This window comes from Pelobates fuscus, chromosome 5 (genome assembly GCF_036172605.1).
Source record: "Pelobates fuscus isolate aPelFus1 chromosome 5, aPelFus1.pri, whole genome shotgun sequence".
NCBI classification, from domain to species: domain Eukaryota; kingdom Metazoa; phylum Chordata; class Amphibia; order Anura; family Pelobatidae; genus Pelobates; species Pelobates fuscus.
The window spans coordinates 49,317,720-49,335,864 of NC_086321.1; positions in this window are offsets into that span (position 1 = coordinate 49,317,720).

The window sequence follows — 18,145 nt, forward strand, 5'->3', positions numbered from 1 at the left end:
CTGGCACACAGTGTTGGGGCAAGGGTCCATCTGACCACTGATACCTGGTCTGCAAAGCACGGTCAGGGCAGGTAGATCACCTACACTGCGCATTGGGTAAACCTGCTGACGGCTGCCAAGCATGGAATGCGTGGCTCTGCAGAGGAGTTGGTGACACCGCCACTACTTGCAGGCAGGCCTGCTGCCACCTCCTCTACTCCTCCTACTCCATCCTCTTCCGTAACCTCCTTGACTGAGTCCTCTTCTGCTGCTGCATCTTGCTCCTCATCAACGGCACCCGCCCAGCTCCCCAGGTACGGCAGTGTCACGCCGTCTTGGGGTTGACTTGCCTGAAAGCAGAGAGTCACACCGGACCAGCACTCCTGTCCACCCTGAACGCACAGGTGGATCAGTGGCTGACTCCGCACCAACTGGAGATCGGCAAAGTGGTTTGTGACAACGGAAGAAATTTGTTGGCGGCATTGCATTTGGGCAAGTTGACACATGTGCTGTGCATGGCACATGTGTGTAATCTGATCGTACAATGCTTTGTGCATAAGTACCCAGGCTTACAGGACTCCTGAAGCAGGCCAGGAAGGTGTGTGGCCATTTCAGGCGTTCCTACACGGCCATGGCGCACTTTTCCGATATCCAGCGGCGAAACAACATGCCAGTGAGGCGCTTGATTTGCGACAGCCCAACACGTTGGAATTCAACACTCCTAATGTTTGACCGCCTGCTCCAACAAGAATAGCCGTTAACGACTATTTGTATGACCGGGGTGCTAGGACAGCCTCTGCGGAGCTGGGAATTTGTTTGCCACGTTGCTGGACGCTCATGCGCAATGCCTGTAGGCTCATGTGTCCTTTTGAGGAGGTGACAAACCTAGTCAGTCGCACCGAAGGCACCATCAGCGAAATCATACCATTTGTTTTCTTCCTGGAGCGTGCCCTGCGAAGAGTGCTGGATCAGGCCGTAGATGAGCGTGAAGAGGAAGAGTTGTGGCCACCATTACCACCAGAAACAGCCTTATAAGCTTCACTTGCTGGAACTGCGGCAACGCTGGAAGAGGATTTTGAGGAAGAGGAGTCAGAGGAGGAATGTGGCTTTGAGGAGGAGGAGGAAGACTAACCACAACAGGCATCCCAGGGTGCTCGTTGTCACCTATCTGGTACCTGTGGTGTTGTACGTGGCTAGGGGGAAGAACCTTCAGAGAGATCACCGAGGACGAGGAACAGGACATGAGTAGCTCGGCATCCAACCTTGTGCAAATGGGGTCTTTCATGCTGTCGTGCCTGTTGAGGGACCCTCGTATAAAAAGGCTGAAGGAGAACGACCTGTACTGGGTGTCCACGCTACTAGACCCCCGGTGTAAGCAGAAAGTGCCTGAAATGTTACCGAATTACGGCAAGTCGGAAAGGATGCAGCAGTTCCAAAATCAATTAAAAAGTATGCTTTACACAGCGTATACGGCTGATGTCACAGCACAACGGGAATCTAACAGGGGAAGAGGTGAAAGTAATCCTCCTCCTCCCACGACCACGCCGGCAAGGACAGGACGCTTTACAGACGTGTTGTTGATGGAAGACATGCGGAGCTTTTTAAGTCTTACGCATCGCCACAGCCTTTTGGGGTCCACCCTCAGAGAACGACTTGACCAACAGGTAGCAGACTACCTTGCCTTAACTGCAGATATCGACACTCTGAGGAGCGATGAACCCCTTGACTACTGAGTGTGCAGGCTTGACCTGTGGCCTGAGCTATCCCAATTTGCGATAGAACTTCTGGCCTGACCCGCTTCAAGTGTCCTGTCAGAAAGGACCTGCAGTGCAGCAGGAGGTATTGTCACTGAGAAGAGAAGTTGCCTAGGTCAAAAAAGTCTAGATTACCTCACCTTTATTAAGATGAATGAGGGATGGATCCCGAAGGGACTGACAGTGGGTGATACATTCGACTAAAAAAGGCCTGATGAAGGGGACTACTTAACACACCACTCCTATCTGGTGGAACATTGGATTGCACGCGCAGTGCCCCAAATTTGAAGTAGGAGGACTGAACAAGCATCTTTTTCCATCTCCCGCTTCCTAAAATCGATGCCTTATATACACGTCCCCTGATAGGGGACGTAACAGGGATTAAACTGATAGGAATAGTACTACTTAACACACCACTCCTATCTGGTGGCACATTAGATTGCACGTGCAGTGCCCCAAATTTGAAGTAGGAGGACCGACCAAGCATCTTTTTCCATCTCCCGCTTCCTGGGTGGAGGAAGAGAGACCTTCAATGACATCAGTGAGGACAAGGAATGGGACATGGCTAGACTATATCTGACTTGACCTTGCAAACCACATTCCCTTTCAGTTACCCAAAGCATCCAAACAAGTAGCGGCCTTTATTATATTGGAAGCCAAAAACATAATTGCACTCCATTGAAAGCAACAAAAGTGCCCCTCCAGAATGAGACTCACAGACAAAATCAATCAATTCCATACTTCTGAATGTATGTTGATAGAATCCCCTACCAGGGCTCAGGTGTTCCAAGACATCTGGCAACCAGTCAAGCTGACAAAACATACGTAATTAAAAAACAAAAAATAAAAAATTCTGTACCCTTAAGGCGAACCAATTATATGTCACGCAGAATTGTCCCAAACCACACAACAGAGGGGGTCACAGTTAGCAAGCACCAGTACCCACAAACAGGCACAACGATATTAGGGCATATAGCTTTTTCGTGAGCAGGACTACCTTTAGTACCCCTTCACAAATCGCAAGCAGCCATGTGGTCCAAATGATATGTGAGAAATGAACCAGTCCCCTTTACCCTTCCCTGTCTTCACTTCTGTATTCTCACCCATCCCTGCATGCTGAATATGTACCGCAACATGATTATATTGTACAAAATACTCTACTAATTGTATTGTCGGACCTGTATCCCTCCTCCCCTTTTATTTAGTGAACCCCAATATTCCTTTTGACTGCATTCAATTCAAATAAAAAAAAAGTGAACTAAAACAAAAAAGAAAATTGATCTAGAATTTCATGGCAGCATGCGTACCAAAGGGGAAAGCTATCCCTGTACTCTGTCTGCTCTCTATATCACACACTTAAGTTTACACACTCTATTGTACTTTAGCGCTCTTTAGTGGAATGCAGGTATTATGATACTATCCATAGATTTTTTTAGGGGGAAATGCATGATATTAAAGGTTAAACTTTAAACCAGTTAATCCTATCAGGAATTGTTTAAATTATTATATTATATATATATCTCTCTGGAAGTCATCCACGTTTGGAGTTACCCCTATTTAGGGAAGAAGGGCCTATATTTCCATCCTCATCTTGTGAGTTGCTCTCTTCCCCCTCTCTGTGTTCCAATTGCTTTACATACTACACTATTTCTGTCACATTTTCTCTCCTAGATTACATTTTACAGACTGTTCAGGTTGTATATTATTAGTTTTTATTCATCTTTTTGGATGTAATTTGTATTTATCCAGAGTTCTTCCAGTATACTTTTGTATATCATTCTACTTATTTACAAGAAGGAGATAACATAACTAATCAACACAGCCAAAGTCACAGTGACGTATTACAGAGATATGCAATACAGAGAACCCCAAACAGTACATGTTTCTGTATAATGTTATAGCTATCTCTGTCTGTCTAATTAGTCATCTCTTACCTCTCTCTTACATGATCTCATCTTCAGTAGTGCTCCTGTTTTGATAACTTTCTATTAAATAATGGAACAGTGTGCACAGGGTTAAAGCAGAAAGTTAGTGTTAGACTAAAAACAAATCAGCTACCCTGACTCACTATTAGCACACAGCACAGTGTACACAGGGTTACAACAGCAGGATACTGATAGACTGATCACATTTGTAGCTGGCAATATAATTAATCTGCAGTTTTAATATGGAGCCAAGAAATAGCTGAATCTCAGAATCAACAATCATTACACATTAAAACAGATTTAAATCAGAATCATATCAGTCCTCAGAGTCACAGCCCCAGTCCTGCAGTATGAAGAAACTTTTCAACTAGCCACATCATCAAGTTCTAAGGCAGTAACGTTACTACTGCTCTAACCAGCCAATACAGTTCGCATGTTTGTTCAACTATTTTTATTGTGCATGTTCTCTACTGAAAATGAGAAACTTCTAAAAATGGGACTAAATATATTATTAATTGTATTTGTGCTTTCAATATTATATGTCAAGCAGTTCACTTATAATTTTTTGCCATTTTTTTAGAGCTATGTGGCATCCACAGTTTTCTTAATCCTTTTGGATTTTTCCATATGCCAGAATAAATGTAAGAATCAGCTGTCTGCAGTTCATACATTTTAGAAACTGTCTCTACTTCAACATGTAAGCTTTTGAAATTAAGCCATATTGGCATAGTTCTATCCTAGCTATAAGATAAGGCCAGGGACTCATGAGAGTATTTAGAAAATTGGGCAGAATAGATGGGCCAAAAGGTTCTTATATGCCGTCACATTCTATGTTTCTATGTTTCTATGACATCTCTTCTGCACTCCCAATCTTGTCTAGATATAGAATTTTAGAAGCATTTATAATTTATTTCATTATATTACTTAACTTTCTCTGAAAGGTTTTGGTGCATTACGTAATACCTCTAATAACAGACATTGAACAGATCCAAAATAATACCTAAAAGTCATTTCTATTTGATTTTTATTCTTTTTTACTCTTTTACTCAATTTCATAATATCTGACCACATTGTAGGAAACAGACCTATTCAGTGTATATAATAGCATATCTTCACCTATCCAAAAGTTGTTATTAAGGGCAATGGGTATTTGTATTCTTTCATTTGGCGTCCATAACCGGTAACATTTTGACCTAATGCAAGGCAGGGGGTGGAGTGAGGACAGTAAAGGATAATAATTAAACTTATAATTTATTTATACTAATCACTCAAAAGGGGAGAGAGGCCTTCCCCTGAATACAAGTGTGAAATGCAAAAACAGTGACAAACAAACCAGCATGGACTATATATATTAGTTCATTTCAAGCCAAAAATAGCAGCACTTGGGCCTGTTGATAAGCCTGGTATTCAGGCTATGCTTTTTAGTTAGAAATGTATTGGGCTTGTTTAAAAAAACTCAGCAAATTTGGTGATTCAGAAGCGTCCAAATTTCCAAATCGGCGCAACATCAAAACCAAATGAAAACAAATGGATCAAATCAATTCATTTGTTTTGGTAAGAATAGCAAATTAGGGAGTTATCTACAAGACAAATGAAAATACAAAATTAAATGGACGCTATAGGCATCAAATCAACTTTGGTTTAACCCATTCACTATCAAACGGTTTTCTGAAAAAACACCCCCAGAGTATTTTAGGTGCCCTGAAAAGTTTAAATGTGTGTTTTGTTTCAGTATACCTAGATAGCGCATTAATTAATGTTTGCCACTTGAGTTTCACTCCACTGAACTAAGAAACCAGTAACAGGATTGAATGTCTGATTGACAGGCAAGGGGGTATTACAAGGTTAATTTCTAAAAGTTCCAATTTCCAATTAAATATTCAACGTGCTTTAGGCTTTGGAATATCCCTTTAGTAACCTTTTTGGACCGATTTTGTGCCAAGAGAGATATATATATTTTATTTTCTGTAACAATTAGTGTATATTCATAATTAATATTGCAATAAATATGGAATAGTGCAATTACTAGTATTATTTTTTTTTGTATGAAATAACTTGATTTTGCGCTCATGTTATATACTATATAAAAAAAAAAAAACAGATTTCACCAGACTGAATAGAATATATTTAATATGGAAAGAAGACACAAAGATTACGTAATCAAAAATAGCACTAACAGACAAATAAAAATTAATTAAAAAATGTACACAATAATATTTAAATTGGATTAGGTTGTGGAGTTCAATTGCTTATACTGATTAATTACAGACAGAAAATATCCCTTTGAATATCTGCAAAACCTAATTAGAAGTTTCCAGAATCCTAAGTTTTTTTTTGTTTATTGTGGGAAAGGGAGGATCTAGTGTAGAATATAATTTTAATATAGTGTTGAACAGTTTTCTGTATGTCTGTACAAACTGTAGCTTTTAGATGAACACACAGTGTGGATCAGTTTTCTGCAGGTGTTCCGGTAATCTTTAAATGAACACACAGTGTGTGGCCATTTTCTGCAGATCAGATGGCTGCCTGTGAATGAACTCAGTGTGTTGGAATTTTTTCCAAGTCTGTACTTATGGTACCTCTAAGTGTAATATTTATAACCAATTAAAATGAGGGTATAAGTACCCCCTTTTAGCACTCCTACCCTCAGTCTTTTTGTTCCTGTCTTAGGGCAGATTAGTTATTTCTGTAGACTAAGAACATTTCTTTTATGGCTTACCTAAGCCCCAAGAGAGTTAAGCCTCTCTTCATTGGGAAGCTCCAGTATACAGCTCTGCACAAAGGTATCCCCCTGGAGAAACTCCTTAGTGACCAGGGGATTTCTTGCAGTGACTCTAAGGGTAGCAAGTTCAAGAAGCCATTACCCTACTAGCTGCAATGACCCTATGGGTAGCAGGTATGGGGTAGCACATTCATGGCTTTTTGTTGGTATAAGTGTTACCCCCTTCTACCTAATGTTCATTCTATGTATCTTACCTGGTTGATCCTGCCTTCATATTCATGCAGGGGTACCATTTTATTTTCCATTTTTGGAAATAAAATTTGTTTCCCTGGTGAAGCAGGGGCTTCCTGGATTACATTGCAGCTTTTTCACTGCATTTTTTAACCTATTCTCCCACCTCCCGGTCTCTTCAGCCGCCATTTTGGAATTTTGCGCAAACCAAGTGTACACATGATGCCGTTTTGGCGCAAGCACAATGCGGAATTCCGTTCGGTATGTGATGACGTCACTAATGACATTTGAGCGCCTTTTCTGAAGCACCAAAACTGCTTTTCTTTCTAACAGTGTTAGATCTGAGCTACTTTAAAGTAGTATAGTGCAGTTTTGGTCCAAACTCTCTCTATATTTTTCTTTCTTTCATTCCACATTTAAGCCTTATGTTTGTTTTTTAAACTTGCTTTCAGCAGGATGAATTCATCTGAATTCATAGATTCAGACTCATCTGTTTGTAGTAAGCGGTCACAATCTAAAAGTCATAGGTAAGCCATTCTAATTTTCTAGATAGTAATAAGTTGGTGCGCAACAACTTCATTCAAGTGCCCACAGTACTCACTATTTAGTGAATATGTGCCCAAGTGGTAATGTCATATGGGTGTTGTATTAATACAATATAAAGTGATAATTGTGGCACCCTCAGACATTAACACACAATTATATACTTGCACAAAAATCACAATAAACAAATCTAGGAGATAAAAACAAATAAAAACAAATAGTGCAATATTGTCAGGAAAGCATAATAATTATAAAAACTAATGAAAAAGCACTCACAAACACAGAGTGGTTAGAGAACCACTCTGAACTATCCAGCTCAGGGAAGATCAGTCCCTGGTGTGCGTAGGATCCTATCGATACACTTAAAGCTGTCAGGTAAAGTATGCAAATATTTATCAGAAATACAAATTAAAAACTTCTCAGCATAAGTAACAGTGTCCCATTACAGCTCACCAGCCACTTCTGCACTCAAGAGAGTGTTCCGGGGTTTGTAGCAATAAAAGTCCCACTCTCCTCTCCAGCTTTTCTGATCTGTGTTCACTGTCCACTTCCTGAATCCGGCACATGACGCGTTTCACCCCTCCTTCTAGGGCTTTCTCAAATGTAAGTGTATTCTCCTACTCCAGTCCGTATTAAATACCCTTATTCATCAACCATTAAGGCTTCAATAATTAAATTAAATAAAAAAAATGCAGTCCAGTAGTATCATAAAGCTTAAGGAGAGGAACAAAAGGGGTTAAATACAAGATCCATAAGTCCTTATACTAAATATCATCAGCATCATATCGGTTAACCAAAACAAAAATTACTTAATCCCAATCTTTAAAGCCACATGAATAAATTAATTATATTGGCTCTTCAATGAAAAGTGTACAAGAAGTATACTTTAAAAAATATATATAAACAATTAAAAAAGGAAAATATAAAAAAGGGGAAATACAAAACAAAGGGGGTTGGTCTCCTAAATTAAGTTACATGTTTTCTTAAAAGGAGAATTATATTCAAAAGGCAGACAATAAAAAATGCACAGTACCAAAAATGTAGTATAGGAAGTATATTAAAAAGAGAGATTAGTAAGGAATATGTCACAAAAGGAAATGTTAAAAAATGAACTAGTAAAAGGGGGGGTCATCCTAAATTGAGTTATTTGCTTCTAACACAATTTCAAAACACAAACCCTTATATATATATATATATATATATATATATATATACATATATATATATATATATATATATATAATACCTTCCCATCAACACTCTTATATTACGTGATTATATATAGATATATTTTAAAAGAAGGGGGATTAACATGGGCGTCCACAGGGGGTGGCAAGAGGGGGCACTTGCCTCCCCCCCCCTGGATTTTTCAGCTTGTTCTGCTGTTTTTGTGTGAGATTGAAAATGCACTGCAATACTGGCGCCGGCCAGTAGCTGGTGCTGTGTATGGAGAGAGACAGGGATAGGAAGCTACATCTTATCCTTGCTTCTCTCTGCTGACTGAAACCACAGGGGAGCAGTACATGCAGCCAGCATAGACAGCCTACAGATGAGGTAAGTGAGGAATGGGGCGGGGGGATAGCCTATAGATCAGGGAAGTGAGGCATTGGGGGCAGCCTACAGAGCAGGGAAGTGAGGCATGTGGGGCAGCCTACAGATCAGGGAAGTGAGGGAGGGGGAGGGGAGAGACAGCCTGTAGATTAGGTAAGTGAGAGATGGGGGGATTCAGCATACAGATCAGGTAAGTGAGAGATGGGGGGATCCACCCACAGATCAGGTAAGTGAGGGATGGGGGGAGACAGCCTATAGATCAGGGATGAGGGGAGGGAGCTTATAGATCAGGTAAGTGAGGAATTGGGGAGACAGCCTACAGGAAGGGTCAGCAAGGAGCAGGAAGGTAAAGTAAGAGAAGGAGCAGAAAGGAGAAGGGACAGCAATGAGCAGGAAGGGGCAGCAATTAGCTGGAAGGGACAGCAAGGTGCACAAAATGTAAAGTAGAAGAAGGAGCACAAAGGAACAGAAATGAGCAGGAAGGGTCTGCAAAGAGCAGGAAGGGTCTGCAAGGGGCAAGGAGAGTCAGCAATAAGCAAGATTGCAGGAGGGGTCAGCACAAAGTAGGAAGGGTCAGCATGGAGCTGGAAGGTAAAGCAGCACAAAGGAAATCATGACCAAGCCGAACAGACCCATGGACTACACAACATTAAAGAGGCATAAATTACAGGATTTGCTGGAAGCCAGAGGGGAATCAGCTGGCACTTGTACCAAGGCTGATCTGATTGCCACCCCCATGGAGGACAATCGCCTAAGAGATGAAGCAGCAGTACCACAGCCAGAGGGCGAAATGGACGTCTTTCGCAAAGAAGAGGCCTGGCGCCTGACATTCTATAAAGAAACCCCCACAGAGGAAATCATGACCAAGATTTTCTCTGAGGCACAAGCATATGTTCTGGCTCAGCAGAATGGGGCGAACCCTACACAACTGTGAGAGACGGGCAAGAGAGAGGTCCCTGGGGAGTCTGGCAACCCCTGCCCGAAAACACAAATTGCCCTGTGACACTTTCAAGGAGTTCAAAGAAGTGAAGGAGGGCATTGATGACTTCCTGCTGGACTTCGAGCTCCAGTGCCTCCTGCAAGAAGTCGCCCCCACAGACTGGGTCACCATCTTGGCAAGGAAGCTAGCAGGCAAGGTGGCAAGGGCCATACCTGAGGACAAGGTCCTGGAGTACGATTTTGTGAAACAGGTCCTGCAAGCCAGGTATGCCATAACCGCAGAAAGTTCAGGGGGACAAAGAAAGGGGAGAAGACTCCCATGCAGAGTGGGCCTGCCGTATCACCCAAGCAAGCCAGAACTGGATGAACTCCCAACAGGCAAAGTCTCCAGAAGAGAACCTCTAGCTGTTCATGCTGGAGCACTTTTATTATGGGCTCCCTACCAAGATGCAGGAATGGACAGGCAGCCCAAAACTTTAACAGAAGCAGCACAGCAGGCCGACGAGCATGCAGACACCCGGCGGCCCCAACGCCCCGCTACATCATACTCTTTCCACAACTTACCCCCACTGCAGCAGCCCCGCCCTAAGGTCACCCGGGTCTGACACCACCCCAGCGGGCACCGCCTGGGGCCAACCAGCAATGCTTTCAGTGCCACCAGCCTGGTCATGTCAAACAGAATTTCCCACAGTCCAGGGGCCAACCACAGCTGGTGAACCCTGTGGCCCCTTCTGCCCCGCAAGCAGCAGCCCTCTGTTACCAGGCTGGTCCTGCCTGCATGAGGTGAACCCCATCCAGACCGCCACCGACAACCGGGACGACCAGAGACACCGGAGCAACCCTGACTCTAGTTCAACCCCAGCTCATTGCAGAGGAGGAGACGACTGAAGGAACAGTCATCATCCGGGTAGCAGAGAGAACCATCCACCACCTACCAACGCACCGGAGACAAGAGAGTGGAAGTAGGGCTCATTGCGAAGTCACCTGCCGAAGTGCTACTTGGTAATGACCTGGGCCACCTTACCTCCACCTAAGTGGACCACCGAGGAGAAATACCCAATGACAACCCGGCAGGGACAGCTCCTACTACCATCAGACAGTTGGTGGCGCCCAGAAAACATCGGCATGAGCTGTTGAAGATAGCTCATGATATTCCCCTGGCAGGGCATTTGGGAAAGGGTCATACTCAGTATCGACTAACCCAAAGCTTTATCTGGCCAGGCATCTAGAACGATCTGAGGCAGTATTGCCAGACCTGTGATGTCTGCCAGAGAGTAGGGAAGTGGGGCGACCGGCACAAAGCCAAGCTACAGCCCCTACCCATAATTGAAGACCCCCCCTGGCTAAGCCTAGCCCCTCTGGGAAGAAATATATTCTGACCATTGTGGATTACTCCGAGGCAGTTGCCCTGAGCAACATTTAGGCAGAGACGGTAGCCAAAGCCCTGATGCGAGTGTTCTGATGGATGGGTTTTCCCTGGGAGATCATCTCGGATCACGGCACCCAGTTTACTGCTGAGATGACTGAGATGATGGTTGTGTGGCATTAAACCGATCCTAAGCTCCCCCTATCACTCCCAGACTAATGGCCTATGCAAGTGCTTCAATGGCACGTTGAAGCAGATGCTCCTTACCGTTGCAGAAATTCCTGTCGCATCTCCTGTTTACATACTGGGAGGTGCCCCAGGAATCCATAGGATTCTCCCCGTTTGAACTAATGTTCTGACAGAGCATCAGAGGGTATCTAGACCTTGTCTGGGAGCACTGTGAGGGCACTGGGGAAAAGGGACCCCCATCGTCCCATACGTACTGGAGTTTAGGGACTGCCTGGAGGAACTCACTTACCTAGTGCGTGGAAACCTCCAGGTGGCCCAAAGGTTCAGGGAGACAGGCTACAGGCTTCTTGACAGGGCCCATACTGAGTAGTGGAATGTGACACTACCTATGTCATTGGTAAGTGCTCGGGTCCCGGGGTTAGATGTTTGTTACATGTTAACATGCTGAAACCATACCACGAGTGGACAGAGGATGGAGCCGCCATATGCGCTCCAGCCTCGGAAGATTTTGATAATCTTCCTCTGCCTTACCTCCTGGAGGATGGAGCTCAGGCAGGGTCCATAGATAAGGTCTACTTAGGGGACCGAGTAACCGAGAAGGAACGCAGACAGGCACAGCAGATGCTGTCTGCAAAGAGGAAGTCATTCTCCAATTATATATAGGGTGAACAGAAAGCCAGTCATCTATTCTGTATGTGACTCAAAATTTCAACTTGCCACTAGCCTTTAATGAGAGAGAGAGAGAGAGAGATAGAGAGAGAGAGAGAGAGAGAAAGAAAAATAGTTCTGGCAAGCAGAAATTCATCCCTGATGAGTGTGCTGTGGACACTCCAGGCTTGCAGTGGTGATTAACTTTAAAGACCTGGCTAGTAATTATAATGCCTTCTATATAGATAGAGACAAAAATATTACTATGATTATGGGCTGATATTTGCCATTTTGAAGAGTTAAACAGCTGTAAAACTGTTAAGGAGTTTAAAGGATTTCTCCAACCCTTTTTCATTTATGATAGAAAAATACCCTATTGGCAGTATTCTATTCGCCCCATGAGAAAAAAAACACTAAGAACTTTTATAAAATAAGTTTACTCACCTTAATCCGGCGCAAGGCCCTATCAAAGGCACATCCAGACTCTTACCAGGAGGGTATGAGGCAGGAGATCCAAGAGATGCTCCGACTAGGGGTCATCAAACCATCTAAGAGTCCTTGGGCCTCCCCAGTAGTGCTGGTCCCAAAGCGAGACGGAGTCACGAGGTTCTGTGTAAGCTACAGGAGGCTCAATGACAAGATGGAATCTAATGCATACCCCATGCCTCAGATAGACGAGCTGCTGGAAAGGAGGGCTCATGGCTGGTACCTCACCATGATAGATCTGTGCAAGGGGTACTGGCAGATTTCCCTAGCGGAGGATGTTGTTCCCAAGTTGGCATTCATCACCACATTTGGTCTGTACCAATTTAAGGTAATGCCAATTGGGATGAAGAATGAAGAAGAGGATGGTGGACCGGCTGTTGGAAGGTCTCCAGGACAATGCCTGTGCATACCTGGGCAACATCGCCATATGCAGCAACACTTGGGAGGAGCATCTAGTACATGTAGGAGCTGTTCTATACTAGACAGGATTAGTAAGGCAGGATTGACCTTAAAACCTAGTAAGTGCCACCTAGGGATGGCAGAGGTACAGTACTTAGGGCACAAGGTAGGGGGTGGGTCCCTGAAGCCTGAGCCACCCAAGATTGAGGCAGTAGCTAGTTGGCCCCATCCCGGCACTAAGACCCAGGTAATGGCCTTCCTAGGGACTGCTGGCTACAGTACCCTAGCTAAGCCCCTCACCGACTTGACCCGAAAGACCTTGCCCTGACAGGTAGACAGGACCCCAGAGTGTGAGCAGGCATTCCAAGCCCTTAAGGATGCCTTGGTGAATGCCTCTGTCCTGGCTGCTCCTAATCCCCCCAAAAAATTTCTCGTTTACACAGATTCCTCCCTGTTTGGATTAGGTGCAGTGCTGAACCAGCTATTTTCCTGCGGGCGGGCTTTTCTGTGCCTGGGCAGCTAGTGTAGGAAACCCTGTGTTTTCAGTGGCAGGCTTTGGGGACAAAGGGAACCAAGTCACTTCCTGCGCTAGGGTCCCAGGGAGGGGGAAGATCTTGGCATGTGACATTGTATGTCTGTGTGGGAAACCCCTTGCACGGGGTTACGCATAAAAGTCGTGTGTGACCAATGAAGCGTTGTTGCACCTCCAGGACTGTGTGTCCTCCAATTACTGTGGGAAATGGGTCTCTTTATATCCTTAATAGTTCCTGACTGGCTGAAGGAAGGGAATTAGCGGAGGTAACCAGGTTACCCTGGGTCCGCTACATAAACACTGTGCGTATTTTTATGTAAATATTGCAAGTTCTTTATCTTTTTGTTTGGTTATATACTTTTCCATGAAGCAGAAAAGAGGCTTATGTTCAACAATAACAAAGAGAAATTGTGCTTTAAAACTGAATTACGTTCTATCTTGATTACTAAAAAAATATCAGTCCTATGTGTTCATAATGCTACAGCAAAAATCAGGAGGACATGAATAAATATTTAAATAAATCTGTGTTCAGAAACTCGTGAATTGTGGCACATATTTATAAAATAATACAAATTCTTGTGCATTATAAAAACAAAAGAGACAGAGAGAGGGTTGGTTTTTTTTTTTTTTTTACCAAACAATGTGTTTACCCAACATGTGTTTGTCAAGAAAATAAATTAGAAAAAAAAAATGTTTGTTAAATGCGTCATTCTGTTTGTGTGATCTATGGGAATAAAAAGTAAAGCAGACGTTGAAGAAAGTACAATAATAATGTCAAAGTACTGGCTATGGGAAAAGCTTAAGCAAAACAAATGCACAAAAGAAAGTCTCAGGCAAGCTTGCGCATAATTATCACATAGGACCCAGTGCTACAACTCATATCCCATAAGAAACAAGCCATAAACGGGATGCAGAATCAGTGCCAGGGTGATTAAGTCAGAAATTGACAGTTGCCATTTGTGTTGAGCCGTTGTTCATTTTCTCGACTCTCTTATTAACTGCAAAATCTGATGGCTTTTTATGCACTAGGAACATGGTTTGTTGCCAAATCAATTGGACTGTGCCGCAAGTAGATTTAATACAACTCTACACTGTCAGAAGGGATTTGGGCATTTTTTTATACATTTTTTTTTTTTATTGTCTGCAAGTCCATACATTGTTTTCAAACACATGTTATAGAAATCATACAGGCTCCTTATACGTTTTGGACATATTTAACAAAATAATCAGATCCTGTGCCACTTGAATGCCAAAAAAAAAACAATTATTAAGTGATAGGAACAGATATAAAATTTAGCTTGTGAAAAGCACAGAATGCCCTACTTAAAAATAAATATGGGATTGATGATACTTTTTTTAACAGTGCCACAGTAGAGTGCAGATAATACCAAAATGTGACTGGGAGGGGTAGGGAATGCCAGGAAGAAAAGAGGTAGGTACGAGAAAAAGGGATCGGTGAGAAAGGCTTAAGAATAAAACATATATAGAAAGAGTGTAAAGACGGATTCACCAAAAAGCAGTTGAAGATATGTTTGTTTTTTGTTTTTTTGTTTCCTGGCATGAATTCTGATGTCTGATAATCCTTTGATAGGATTCCTATGTAAGAATTGATTATTTTAGCCAGACACCAGATTGTACCAAGACAAAATTTGCATATTTGTTTGAAATAATTACATTTTACCTGGATTTTTCAGAAAATATAAGAAATGCAAATTCTCTTTTTGGTTATTTTTATTGCTAGATTAAGGGCCTCATGGGCCTAGAGCTGAAAATGTCTATGGGCCTAATTACTATAGCACTATCAACATTTTAGGAAGGTTTATCTTCCTTACTGGCTCTTCATTACCTAAGCCAGAGAGCCAAACGCTCTTGCCTAGGAGCTTCCATTAGTTCCATAAAGCTAAACGTTAGCTCATTGCTTTAAAGTGTCATCTGAATGCTCTAGCCAATGCTCTAGCCAATGAGTTATGCAATGTATTGCAAGGCTTAGCTCAGAAAGAGAGCTTCTGTCATTCTTAAATGGCTTGACTAAGTGCCATAAGAACCACAGCACACTGTGGTGGTTATGGTTGGAGAGATCCTTTTACTGGATGTTTATAACTTTACAGAAGTGCCCATATAAATTATCAACCTGTATATATAAGCCCATAATTGCATTCACATATGCACACAGTATGTATGAGTATTATATAAATCCATCTACACAGGATGTCTTTATCGTTGCTTTGCTACCCTGGGTCTAGCCAAGTTTGTTCACCCTTCCTCCTATATACACTTATACCAGGAAATATAGTGAACTGAAATTGAAATGGCAAACTTAATGCAACAATAGTTGGTTTGGAGAAAATGTCACACTCAGTTGTAGCAACAGCTTGGCTACTTTAGCCTCAAACTTGGGTGGTTAGCGTATAACCCTGTATATCTCACCCTGACCCATAAGTAATGTTTTAAAATCTATGAGTGACTATGTATTTGTGTTTGATACTTACACACGGGTGATGTACATGATGTAAACTCAGTTTTACATTTTATGATTTTTTTTTTTTCCAAGACATAGCATTATATTGCAAATGGAAGTCATTACATAATTGGAACATAGTAAGATCTGGTTGTAGTAACCCCTAGCACAGGCATAGGCAACCTTCGGCACTCCAGATGTGTTGGACTACACCTCCCATGATGCTTTGTCAGCATTATGGTCGTAAGAGCATTATGAGGGATGTAGTTCACAACATCTGGAGTGCCGAAGGTTGCCTATCCCTGCCTCAGCACATTGCAAAATGCCTTACTCATTAGCATGTCAGGGTGGATAAAATGTAACATTTCCAAAAGCCAGCATGGAAACAAAGTTACAAAAAAAAAATCATAGAGCCAGGTGACTGAGATTTGACTGTCTGCATTGGCCGGGTCTGACAGATATGGACTAAGCTTATTTATGAATGTAGACCCGTAGTGCAACGTTAAAAAAACTAGAAAACAAAATAATTTATATTAAAGAGAGGGTTACGTTTTGTGATTTATAAAATATAACATGTGCATATTGTGTGAGGCATATCAGTGTATTTAATGTGTCTGTTGAATGTATAAAGCCTCTTGTGCTTTGCACAATACTAGGGGTTCTGTAATCTCCCTTCATATACTGTAGTATTCCAGTGCACACTGCAAATTACTGGGGGCTCTGTAAACTTTTAGTTTGCTACTCAGAGCTCTGTGATAATGCACCACACTCTTTTCATTACAGGAGGCTGTGCAATCTCTGATTACACACTGCACATTACTGGGGGCTCTGTAAACTTTTAGTTTACTACTCAGAGCTCTGTGATAATGCACCACACTCTTTTCATTACAGGAGGCTGTGCAATCTCTGATTACACACTGCACATTACTGGGGGCTCTGTAATATCCTAGTACACCCTGCACATTACTAGGAGCTCTGTAATATCCCAGTACACACAGGGCCGGTGCAAGAATTTTTAGGTACACAGGCGGAGATGCATTTTGCCGCCCCATCACTCCCTTGATGTATACAGAGGCGCCACTTACAAACACAAAGATTATTGCTTTGGACTGGGTATTCCTCATTTACCTTGATCCTGGGCATTAACATTCACAGTATTGTGTGTTGTGTATGAGTTAATCCCAGAGATCCACAGCAAAAAAAAACTAAAATGTATTTTTTGAGTGTATCACAAATCGGAGCTCCACACCTATAAAAATGAATGTGCATTTTGTATAACACTATCACAGAGCTCCACTATAATAAACCTCATAATAATGTAATGTAATGTGTGATGGCTGTGTTTGGTTTGTGTGTAATATGTTTTATGTGTTGGCTGTGTGTAGTGGGTGTTTAATTCATATAATAAAAATATGTTTTACCTCTACTCCTGTTTACTTTTTTTTGTATTGAGGGAACTAAATTCCCTGGTGGCCTGGTGGTAAAACGCATGTCCTGTACTTATGACTGGTGCACTGCAGACCCCTCCTTCTAGTCTGGTGCTTGTTATGAGTCAAAGTTCAGGCTAGGAATCCCAGTGTGAGTGCATTGACTCTATAACTGGGCACCAAAACCATGAGACAGTAATTATAATAGTCTGCACCAGACACAGGTGCATACCATGCACTCCACCTACGGCTCACAAGGAATTAAATTTTTATTTATTAAATTGTTGATCTTGTAATATATTGAAAAAAAAAATTTAAACAAAGGGAACAAAATGCTAGAGAGACGGGGCATTACAATGACACAAGGGAGAGTAACAAAGTTACTGGGACAGAGTAACTCAAAGTTGGGGGACAGAGAGTAACAGGGAATTATGGGGCAAAGTGATAGCAGGGTTGGGGATTAGGGGGACAGAGTGACAGGGCTAGGCGGACAAGGGATTAGGGAGACAGAGTGACACACGACTAGGGGGCAGGGTATTAGGGGGACAGATTAGCACAGGGCTATGCGGACAGGGGATCAGGGGGACAGAGTGACACAGGGCTAGGGGGACAAAGTGATACATGTCTAGGGAAGCAGTGTATTAGGAGGATAGAGTGACACAGGGTTTATTGGGCAGGAGATTAGGAGAAAGAGTGACACAGGGCTAGGGGGCAGGGAGACAGTGACCCATGGCTAGGGCAGGGAATTATGGCTACAATGACACAGGGCTAGGGTGACAGAGTGACACAGGGCTACGGGGGCAGGGGATTATGGGGGTAGGGATTGGGGGACAGTGAAATAGTAATATGGGGCAGGGATTAGGGGGACAGAGTGACACAGGACTAGGGGGCAGGGGGACAGAGTGACACAGGGTTAGGGGATTAGTGGGCCAGTGACACAGGTCTAGGGGGCTGGGGGATATAGTGACAAAGGGCTAGAGTGCAGGGGTTTAGTGG